We start from the raw sequence: 11,186 nt of genomic DNA, 5'->3' as shown, positions 1-11,186 counted from the left end.
TTGAGCAATAAATGGCAATGGTCTTTCAACCAAGGGTTAGGAATTTTTTTTCCTTCTCTCTCCCTCTCTTTCTCTCTCTTTTTGTTCAAAGAACTTCAAACCTTTGAGACCACCTGGTATTCTGTATCTTCGCTGGCCATATTGGAAGCTGTTCTAGTTGTATTGTATTGAATTGTGCTGGCAGTAGTTTCCATGCCTGTCAATGTATCATAGTCCTTTGTTGCCCAGATAAATAAATATTTGATACACTTTATGTCGATTTTTTTTAATTCAGTGGCTGTCTTTACCCAGGCGTATTTTTGTTCTTGGCAGTATTTTTTATTCAGTATGGTTACAGTAATTGAGTTTAACTCTCCCTTGGCAATTGCTCCTTGCAGTAAGCAGCTGAACCCATTGTTTCCCTCAAGTATAATAAAAACTTACTTTCCACTTGGAGTTCAGAGCAGGGTATCATTTAGATATTCCACCGAGTCTGTATTCAGACAAATGACACAATAAAAAACCAATGTATTCTTTTGGATAAAAGATTGTTTGTACTGCTAAAGGAATGACATACTATCTTTTCCTTACTAGACACATTAATTTTATTATTAGAAATAAAAGTTTTATTTTATTGATGGTGATCCCTTAGGGTTTCATTTGTGTTTCAGAAACCAAAATATGAAACCTCCCGAGCCAAATATTAAACACGATAAGGAAAATGGAGACAGGGGGAAAAAAGCCCCTGCTTTTAGAAGCGGGTAGTTTGGAATCTGCCTCCTAGGATAACTGAAATTTAAGTTGTTAGTTCATTACCACAAAGGAAATACTTGCATTGGCTTAGCTCCCTCAGGTTTCTCTGGCTAAGATATGTAAATGAGTGAAACCTGGGAGGAGGAAAGTGCGGAGTGACAGGATAAGAAGAGGAGCCTGGACAGGGTGGGTATGTTGTGTCCCAAGCATTTTAATCTTTTTTTTTTTTAAAGAGAAATTCACTAATGTGCTCCTGCTTAGTGGCTCTTGAGGTAACCCAGTGCATGGGGGGAGTTGTATTGTTCCCTGAGATCTCCTCTGCTTGCCCCAGAGTGCCAGCCCCAGGTGCTTTAGAAATACCCAAGGCCTTCTGAGGTGGGATGCCCAGCAGGCTGTGAGCGCTGGGGAAACGTGGGTCTTCTACAATCACAGGACCGAGCAACCAAGCGCACGCAGGAGGAGGGCTTCTTCAACAGAAAGATGGTGAATTCAAAGCTCTTTTGTCAATTGATCTGGAAATGAGGATTTTAACTGTTGGGTGGTTTTTTGGGGGCGTGTGTGTGTGTGTGTGTGTGTGTGTGTGTGTGTGTGAAGAAAATGGAGGCAGTGAAGTGAAAGGTTTGTAGGAGAGGCCATGGGAAAGCACGCAGGTTATTTATGCTGGCAGGTGTCTAGGACAACTGGCGGACATTCATCACTTGCTCATATGGCTTACTATTCCGAATTAGCCGGTGTCCACTTCGCAGTGTCCATTAGCCAGTGTCCACTTTGCAGGACTTTGCTTTCAAATCTCCTCGTGGGAGGCAGTGTAGACTCCATCTGGACAAACGGAGGAGAGTTAGTGGCGTCTAAATTCTCTTTTCCAAAGCCAGAGAGCTCATAACAATGGTGGGTTCTTTAAAACAACAACAACAACAACAACAACAAAAACTCAAATGGAAATCGAAGCCTCCGAAGGAAGCACGGCAATTGTTTTTTAAAGCGGTTATTTATTATTTCCTAGAGAGACTGGTTAGCTGTAACGTAGTTGTACCACAATGAGGCGAATGAACCCTAACTGTACATACTCTTGACAGAAATGAAATGCAGACAGCTTGGTAGCAGGTGAAGTGCAGCATTCTCTTTCAGAGCTGTTTTTCTTGGCTGCATCTCAGATTGTGTGGGAGACCCTAACCTCGGGCACAATAGCATTCATAAACAGCCCTCCACTGCTGCTCTTTCTCCAACGACACATAAATACTCATTTTAAAACGAAAACAATCTTATTAAATACCATTCATTCATATCTGGATTTACAGATGCTTGGGAGGTTGGAAAACCTGAACCCAATATAATCCTTGCATCCTGAGAAAGACTGAGAGGAAATCGAGGGTTACCACTTCAGGAGGTCATAATAAACAACAGTTTCCCAATGCTGAGAGTTCGTTATTTTTATTCTGTCGTTGGGCCGTTCGATGATCATGATACTGTTCATTTTTTATTTTTACCAAAAAATGGAAAGCAATTACATGTGTTCTCTAGGGGCAAGGGCACAAGAGAGTTATTAAAAGTAATTTGTACCGACTCTTGTGTATTTTGCCTTTCTGTGCCGTGACCGATAGGATATGGACTTTGAAAAGCACATGGCCAGGTATTGGTGCCCTAACAACAGCGGTTCTCTGGGCTAACTCAAATTAAGGGACATAAATTGTATTATGAGGGTGTTTGCTAATTACCACACCCAATCTTGAGAGAAGGGACCCACTGCTTCCACTTTTAGTTATCTGCCCCCTCTCTGACAACCTTTAAAAAAATCACAATCCAATCCACTCCGTCCCAAAATCGAATATGAATCTAATTTGAGTTCTTGATGGAACTACCATCAGGACCGCAATGCCCCGCAGCTGAAATAATATTTAAAATAGGAGGGGTTTGACATTTGAGAAGTCAGTGGCTTGAAATACCCAGTTGTACTTAGCTAATTCAGTCCTTAACCTCTGGTTTCAAATAAATCAATTACAGTCAATTCTACTTCAGTTCAGAAGTGCACCGGGTTTTAGTTAATTGAATACATTTTATTCACTTGCTAGGAATATTCATTTATCAAAATTCTACTTTTCATGTACATTTCTTCATAGCTCAGGTTATGGTAGCCGGCACCATTGGAGCACATGTGTCCTGGCTTCCCCCAATCCCGCCTAAAATCTAAATGCATCTCTCGGAACTCATGTGTCTCTCTACCCCTTTCTCAACAAAAAGTAAACTCACAAGGATTCTGCCAGGCAGGAGAGCTGCCTGCCCCCACCAAGAAGGAAGCTTATGTGGCCATAGACCTTGTGTTAAGTTTCAATGGGCTCAGAACCAAGCTGGATGAATTAAGATTTTTTTTAAATGGACCTGAAATATAAACAAACAAACAAACAAACAACAAATAAATAACAAGGGGGGGGTGGTGGAAAGAGCATGGCTTCCATTACAGCTTAACTTCTCAGCAGGTAGGACTGCGGTTTTTTTGTTTTTGTTTTTTCTGGTCTTAAAGCCACAGTCCCCCTTTCTTAGCCACCCTTCTGCCTCTGCCTCCCCCAGCCTTTAGAGATGTGCTTGAATAAATGCCGGATTGAAAACTGAAAGCGCTCTGTGGTTAAACGGTGCCCAAATGGAGTTGTGGTTTAAACAGATATTGATGTATGCAGTGTTTTATATTTATTGTTTGCAGCATCCTGCTGGCAACAGCGTCCTGTTTGGAAAGGAAAGGGGTTAATTAGCGTCATTATCAATCACTAATGCTTGCCTAACGTGTCCAAAGAATAATCAAGTTCGAGGAGGACGGCATGAAGCCAACAGCTGCTTCCTCCCCAGTTACAGAGCTCCCCCGAAGCCACCCAGTTATGGGCTGTGGGGTAGGCGGCAAAGAGGGAAGAAGATTCAGGGCTTGGGTCAAAGGGATATTAAAATCGGGTCAACTTGCTAGAGAGGCAGGAAGGACAATATTAAAAACCACCACCACCACCACCACCACCACCACCACCACCACCACCACCACCAACAACAACAACAACAACAACAACAACAACAACAGTATTTTCATGCTCTGCACTACAGGTGCAGGGATGGTGGCGGTCCTGAGGCTGAGGTGATAGTGTTGCAATGTGTCCTTTGATTTGCTTGATTAGACAAGTTAAGCATTTGAAGAAACGCCATCCGGTTCCCTATCATTTAGTGCTCATGCACTTTAAAAAAGAAAGAGAGAAATGTAATGCTGGGGAAAGGATAAGAAGGTGGAGAGGAGGAGGAGAAAGCAAGAGACTTCAATCACATCCCAGACAAACCCACGGACCATCAACCAACTAGCTGCCCCATGGCGAAAGAATGAAACCTGGGACAGGCAAGGGGCTGGCAGGGCCCCCACCTCTGCGTCAGCTCTTAGGATGCTCTGGGATCTTTTTCCTTGTGAATTTCAGTGAACAGTTCTTTGTATATTAAACTTGATCCCTGTACAGGTTTGCCAGCTCAGTGTCTTGTTATTGCTACTCCTCATGATGCGGTCCTCTCTGACTCAAGGTGGGGGGGAAAGGGGAAAAAAAACACTTCAACCCCGGGACTAGTTTATTTTAGGGGAAGCGTGTCTAGAAAGGAAGGAAGGAAGGAAGGAAGGGAGGAAGGAAGGAAGGAAGGAAGGAAGAGTCAAATTAACAAGAAATAATGACCCCATTAATGATTAGCCTTTACCCAACTTTTTTCCCCCTGAAGGCAGGGATGAATTAGTTCTGGGTAGAATATTTATAAACAGAGTAAGCCATCCTCTGCAAGAACAAGGCTTGTTCTCTCTCTCTCTCTCTCTCTCTCTCTCTCTCTCTCTCTCTCTCTCTCTCTCTCTCTCTCTCTCTCTCTCTCTCTCCCTATGAGGGCATAAGCTCAAACTCATCTCTGTTTGGGCATAAATGTGAAATGGTCCCAGTCAGCCCCCAAGAAGTGGCTCCCACCAGGAGCTACTCATTGACCATCAGAGTGGGAAGAGAAGAGATGGTGGGCATGGAAAACCACAGCACTCATGCATATGGGACCATCCTGTGCTAAAGATAATCACTTTAAAAAGCAAAGGTGAGAGGCAAAGACTTTGAATCGAATTTGGAGCTTCTGAAAAGATGTCCCAAGTGTACCCATTTCTGTAAGCCCCATTTCTCCATCTCTGAAGCCTCTTGGAGAGGGGAGGGGGGGGGGAGGAGAAATAAAAAGAAAAAGCAGCACCAGGCCAACTTTGCTCTCACAGAAAAGTTTGCTTCTAACCAAAGAGTGACATTTAGCATACTGCTGGAGCAATGGAAGCTTATGAACGCCCAAAGGAGGCAATCTTTCCACATAATTTTTTCTTCTTCTTCTTCTTCTTCTTCTTCTTCTTCTTCTTCTTCTTCTTCTTCTTCTTCTTCTTCTTCTTCTTCTTCTTCTTCCTCCTCCTCCTCCTCCTCCTCCTCTTCCTCCTCCTCCTCCTCCTCTTCTTCCTTCTTCTTCTTCTCCTCCTCCTCCTCCTTCATGTCAGTATGAGTCTGGCTTTGACTTGGTAAAATTAGTTTGTCTTCCCTTACTGATGTGCCTTTAGAAGTGGGGATATTTTCAAGAGCAGGACAGGAATTAAAAAAAATTAAAACATCTAACCAACTCCATCACTATGCTTTAGCTGACATGACTATTTTTTTTCCCATGGAAGCAAAGATTGTACCAGCTGAATTCCAGTCACAGTCATAACACAAGCCCTCCAAGTGAGCTTGTAGTGCCTGGTCCAGCCCCTAAGGGCTGGCGAACAGCTGGTCGGTTCTCTTTACCATTCTCAACGTTCGCAATCCCCAAAGCCCAGGATAAATCTCTCCAAGCTTCCCCTTGAGCTTTTCTTGTGAGTTTTGCTTTGTATTCATTACCTGTTAAAAATCAGAACTATCTGTGCATATATATTTAAAACTCACTGCCATCCAGTCAACCCTGACTCGTAATGACTATATATATCTAGACTCTATGTCTAGACGATACATAGTTATGTGTGTGTTTCACTGCCACCGAGTCAATGCTGACTCATAGCGACCTCTCTCTGAGACTGTAGCTGTTTATGGGAGTAGAAAGCCCAGCCTTTCATGCAAACAGCTGCAATTGCGACCCTGCAAATGACAGCCCAACACATAACCACTTCTCTCTCTCTCTCTTTCTCCCTCCCCTCCCTCTCTCTCTCTCCAAGTAAAGAGATAGAGATGGAGATGGGGGGGGGGGAGAGAGAGAGAGAGAGAGAGAGAGAGAGAGAGAGAGAGAGAGAGAGAGAGAGAGAGAGAGAGAGAGAGAGAGAGAGAGAGAGAGAGAGAGAGAGAGAGAGAGAATTTTGACCAAACTAAATTTAGCTGGTATAGTTTAAAGGAATTTTTGTTTCCTGGGGCGCTAAGTTAATACCAGGATCAAATTTCCGTGTGCTTTGTCAGCTCCCAAATCCTATTTCAGGTTCCCCCCTGTCTTTTCTGGAGCCCCCAAGTCTAGGCTGAGCTTTTGTCCCCAGCATGAAGTCGGTCCCCAAAGACAGAGCCCTAGGGAAGGGCACTTCCCCCCTCCACCTCCCTCAGCCTCAGCCTCCCAGGGTCCACGCCCTCCTGCACTCCCAGAGAAATTCCCTGAAAAAATCCTGTCCTGCGCCTCTTCTGTATTCCACTTGATGTGGACAGTCTGGCTTTGGAGAGGCGGGGACGTGGAGGTGGAATGGGGCTGGAGGTTCGGGCCTAGCCTGGGATTGGGAGTTGCGGGGGGGCCGCGGGCAGGTGAACCAGGCCGGGGGTACGAGTGGCCCGGGCGACTGCCCCCCCGCCCCCCCTCCCGCCCTCAAGGGCCTGGCTCCAAGTTGGACCACATTAAGCTGCAGCGCAATTGTGCGGGCCGGGCGGGCGGGTGCAGTGCGCAGGGCCACGCCAGAGCGCAGTGGCAAGGTTTGCAGGCAGTTGTCCCAGGCTCCGCGCATCCATTGGGACGGAAGGCACGAACCGAACCGGGACACCCGCCACTCGGCCCCGCACGAAGTTGGAGCGCCCAACCTCCGGTCTCTAAGCAGATCCAGTCTCCTGGGGAGCCCACTCCTCGCATAACCCCCCCCCCTGTCTGTCTGCCTCAGGGCTACTCTTCGCCAGCACCGAAGGCGCCACCGGGCACCCACGCAGGCCCTGGGCGCCTCTCGTCCCACTGCAGTGGGGACCATCCGCTACTTGATCTTTTCCAAGTCCTGAAGACCTTAGTGGATGGCAACAATTTGACTGGCCTTTAATACCTGTTCGAGCCTTCCGGCCTGAGTAACGAGGAGTTTTGTTGGGGAGCATTTATTGGAGTGCCCCCCCAGCCCCCGCACCCCTCCTCCACTGCTGGATCGCGACCTCCGAGCCTCAGCCTCGTGTTACAGACGGACTGAACGGGAAGCTGTCTCCCAGGCCCATTTGCACCTCTGGGATCCCCTCCCCCTAGCGCCACTCCCCTCTCCCCCACTCCTCTCTTTGTACCAGCCAGTCCCCACTTTTCAGGGGCGGGGGCGGGGGCGGGCTGGGCCGACGAGGGGGGGCTGCGCAGATAGTTGGTATTCCGGGTCCAGCCGCTCTCAGCGCTCCCATTCTCTAAGCTCAGCCGGGGGGAAGTGTCGCCCCGGGCCAAACACATGCTTCTTTCCAGCGCGCTAATCCACCTTCAGCGCGGAGGCGTAATTGCTCGAGTGTCCATGGATTTCGCAGCGCTTTGTCCCTCGCTGGCTCCCATCAGCCCTGGCACACGCCATTTCAATCAAATCTTTTCAGAAAAACGCTCTCCCGTTTATCAAGTCCCTGCCCCTGCGATCGGCGGGAGCATTTAACAAAACACCCTCGGTGTTCTGTCCGCTTCCCTCGACCCGGGGAAACTGGGCGGCGGGGGCGGAGGGGGGGGGGGCGTCCAAATCGCAACAACTTTTCACCGAGTCGTGCCTAGGAGAAGAGAGAGAGCGAGAGAGACGCACACACGGAAATAAAAAGCATCAGTCGCACCCCACACCCAAACAGGTCTCTTTCTAAGGTATATTGGAAAGAAAAGACCAGAGGTCATTCTCACCGGAAAAAAAAAACAAACATGTTTCATTTCAGTTCCCACCCCCCCTGCCCGCCCACCTTTGGAAACAAGAAATCAGCTGCCTCTGTGGAGTTCCGGGCAGTCAGATGGGATCAAAGGACAGGCAGAAACACGCTCGGCGGCCTAATGAGCAGAACCCACAGAAGGCCCCTGTCTAAAGGATGCTACTGTGTTACTGATGGTCTATGCCTCGAACTGCTGTAAGGAAAAATCCCAGGGCTGATTCCCATGTACATATCCAATCGCACAAATAAAAGTTGCAGCAGGCGCTCTCGGTGACCTGCTCCTTCTCCCCCTCGTGCTGAATACGGAAAGCCCACGCTCTTGCTCTTCCGAATGACCCTGTTGACTGGGCTCCCAGCTCCGGAGAGCAAAGGCTGGCACTTGTGAAGCGATGGAAACAAATCATGCAGTCAAGTGCCAAAGAGAGCATGGGGTTTGAATTGGTGTTGCAAGTACGCAACCAGGCACAGATAAAGGAGATGGTACTTCTCTTGGGGGAAACGGGGCGTTGCTGTTTGTTTATAGAAAGAGAACTTCAAGGTAGTGAACCATTTCCTTCAGGTCCCCAATCTTCCTATACCTATATTGGGACAGCTCGCAGGTGGGTTTCCTTCTGCAACAATTCATTTCAGAACAACGACTGTGCTTGGGAAAAGGTGATATAAATGGACAGAGTTTCCTGTTCTCCCCTGTCCTGGAGTCCCCAGAGCCTTCTTAGCACCAGGCTCCATGGGGGCTTTTAGTTCACTTCCGAGCCCACAGAAAGAAGGCTAGGTTGGACTTGGAAGTGACCAGCTTTCTCCTGCTGTCCTGGGACCCTGCTGGTGATCCAAGGGGAGGCAGTTCCAGAGTTAGGTGAAATTAGTGAGGTCTCTGGGGCGACTAGAGTGGCTGAGTCAAATTTGCGGTACTGTTGAAGTTCAGGTATTTATTTAAGTTCAATCTCAATGACCATTGTTCTAATACTTGATTTTAATATGCCTTCATAGATGTTCTGACAGAGGGACAGAAAGCAAGGAGATTCGTGTGGGGGAAAAGGCAGGAGGGGGAAGCTGTGCTGACAGGAATCCTGGCGCTGGGAAGTGAGATACGTTTCTTGACTAAGGAGCTCTCTCTGTCTTGAGGACATGAAATCATTTTGTTATACTTATAAAACTGTAAAGAAAGAATAAAAGTTGTCAAAACTGAAACTGCCAGGAGTGTCTAGGGAAAGCGGAGAGCTACTTGAAGATATATATATATATATATTCGTTTGTTAATTTTGTCATCTCTTTTTGGTAATTACACAACAAAAGAAAGACACAGGGACACCAGGTCAATGGAAGGGAGGAGAGAGAACAGGATAGAGGAGGAAAGGGGAGAGAGAGGAGAAGGAACCAAACAGGAGAAGAGGAGAGAAGTAGAAAGAAAGAATCAGAATGTAGAAATGATCTTGGGGACCACAAAGAAGTTAAATACTAAGCATCCGGAGGAGGTAGTTTGCCTCTAGTGGGGGAGACGGTGCTCAACAGACAATAGACAGAATGCTCAATAGTGGTTGCATTGTCTCTGGGTTTCTCCATCAGCAGTTGGATGGGAAGACAATGCCTTCCAAAGACCAAAATGGTTTCTTGGATCATCAACCATAGAGCATGTAGGTGCTGAGTCCAACCTGAAGGATGTTTTTCCTAAACCAGGATGGTCTTGAAGATTTCCAATCAATTTGGAGGCTGGAAAGCTGAGTGGCTTTCTCCTTTCCTTGCTTCAGGAGACCTAAGTGCTTTCAGCTTCTTGGGTCAAGAGGAGTTTGGGAGGAACCCATCATTACAGAAGGGTGAATTCCAGGGGGTCCAGGGCTGGGATTTCATCTGTAAAAGCTTCAGGGACCATAGGATAGAGAAAACTGCTTCTGGGGGAAAAAAATCTAGGCTTAAAACACCCTGTTGAAAATGAAACCATTCCTAACCAGTGTTCCTGAACACTTCATATAGAGATTGCTGAATGGGAACCCAAACTGCTGTGTAACCCTTCGCTGAAAACACAATAATATTAAAATATGACACCATTTCTAGCAGTCCCTCTCCACCAAATACACAAATGTTGATCTCTCCAAGACCCAGCTCCACTAAGGCATCCCAACGCTGTTGCAAAGCTGATGATGTCTTGCTAGTGTAGCTCAGGAAAGCCAGGGAGAGGGTTGTCTTGGTTGCCTGGACGACAAGCTCTGGGAAAGACTGCCTTTCCTCAGTGGCATGCCTAAGAAAGAGGAGAGTCTATCTGCCTCTTTCTTTCTGAACTTTTTATTGTGAATTGGATAAAAGCTTAACAAGCAGATCAGTTTTCTATTCAACGATTCATACCCATTTCATGTCATTCATTGGAACTCCTTCAAATATACCATGGCTTATCGCACTTCCTCCCTCTGTTTTCTGTTTCCGTTTCTCCTTTCTTCACCCTTCTGAACTTTTGTCCTTGAGGAAGGGGTACCACTTTGATCTCCAATGGTTCATTCTTCTCCCCCCCCCAAACTCTCCCAATTTATCTATGTACCCAACAGTTTTATTGGCACATGAGTTACATATCCTATAATGGTTGGTTATTCTAAGGTGTGTGCACCTCCCTAATGCGAATGTTTCCCTTACAGATCTGTCTATGGTTTGGCTAAGGCTTGAGTTAAGGGGGAGAGTTCATTTCCAGGCTAGAAGGGTGAAGAAGGGCCACAGTCTCAGGGGTTCCACCCATCTCTATCTGGTCATTAAGCCTGATCTTTCTTAGGATTTTCAGTTTTGTTTCACATTTTGCTTCCGCTCTGTGGCAGTTACATAATCTCCTGTCAACTTGAGTGAAGGGGTGGAGTCTAGCCTGTCAATCAGATCATAGCCAGCCAATGATACCTCTGTGTGGGCATGGCCTTCTCCTGAGGATTCTGGAAACTCCTGTCTTCCTCCCTGGAAATGGGACACACACTGTCTCAGCTTGAAATTCCTGTTGACAAGTCACATGGAGCTATGCTGATGGAGCCAGAGCTCTGGAGTTGGAGGAGCCACATGGAGACCCACACCAGTGCCGAGATGCTTCCACCGCCACTGGATCCACAAGACTTCCCACCCACTAGCTTGTGATCTTCCTGCATTCGGTGTCATTGCATGTGTTGCATGAGTCTGAAGAGGAATTTATAGACGGGTATCGGACAGATGTGGACGAATTTCTGACTTACGGACTTGATCTGAATTGGACTGAGATGTTTTCTTAATATACAATTACTCTTTCATAAACAGCTCTCTCTTACACACATATGAGTGTCTCTGGATTTGTTTCTCCAGTCAAGCGGGACTAACACACCTCTATTTGGGACCTTTTACCGTGATTTCTTCCAGAATACC

The sequence above is a fragment of the Tenrec ecaudatus genome, chromosome 7, assembly GCF_050624435.1.
Source record: "Tenrec ecaudatus isolate mTenEca1 chromosome 7, mTenEca1.hap1, whole genome shotgun sequence".
Classification (NCBI taxonomy): Eukaryota; Metazoa; Chordata; class Mammalia; order Afrosoricida; family Tenrecidae; genus Tenrec; species Tenrec ecaudatus.
This window is presented reverse-complemented; position numbering follows the sequence as displayed.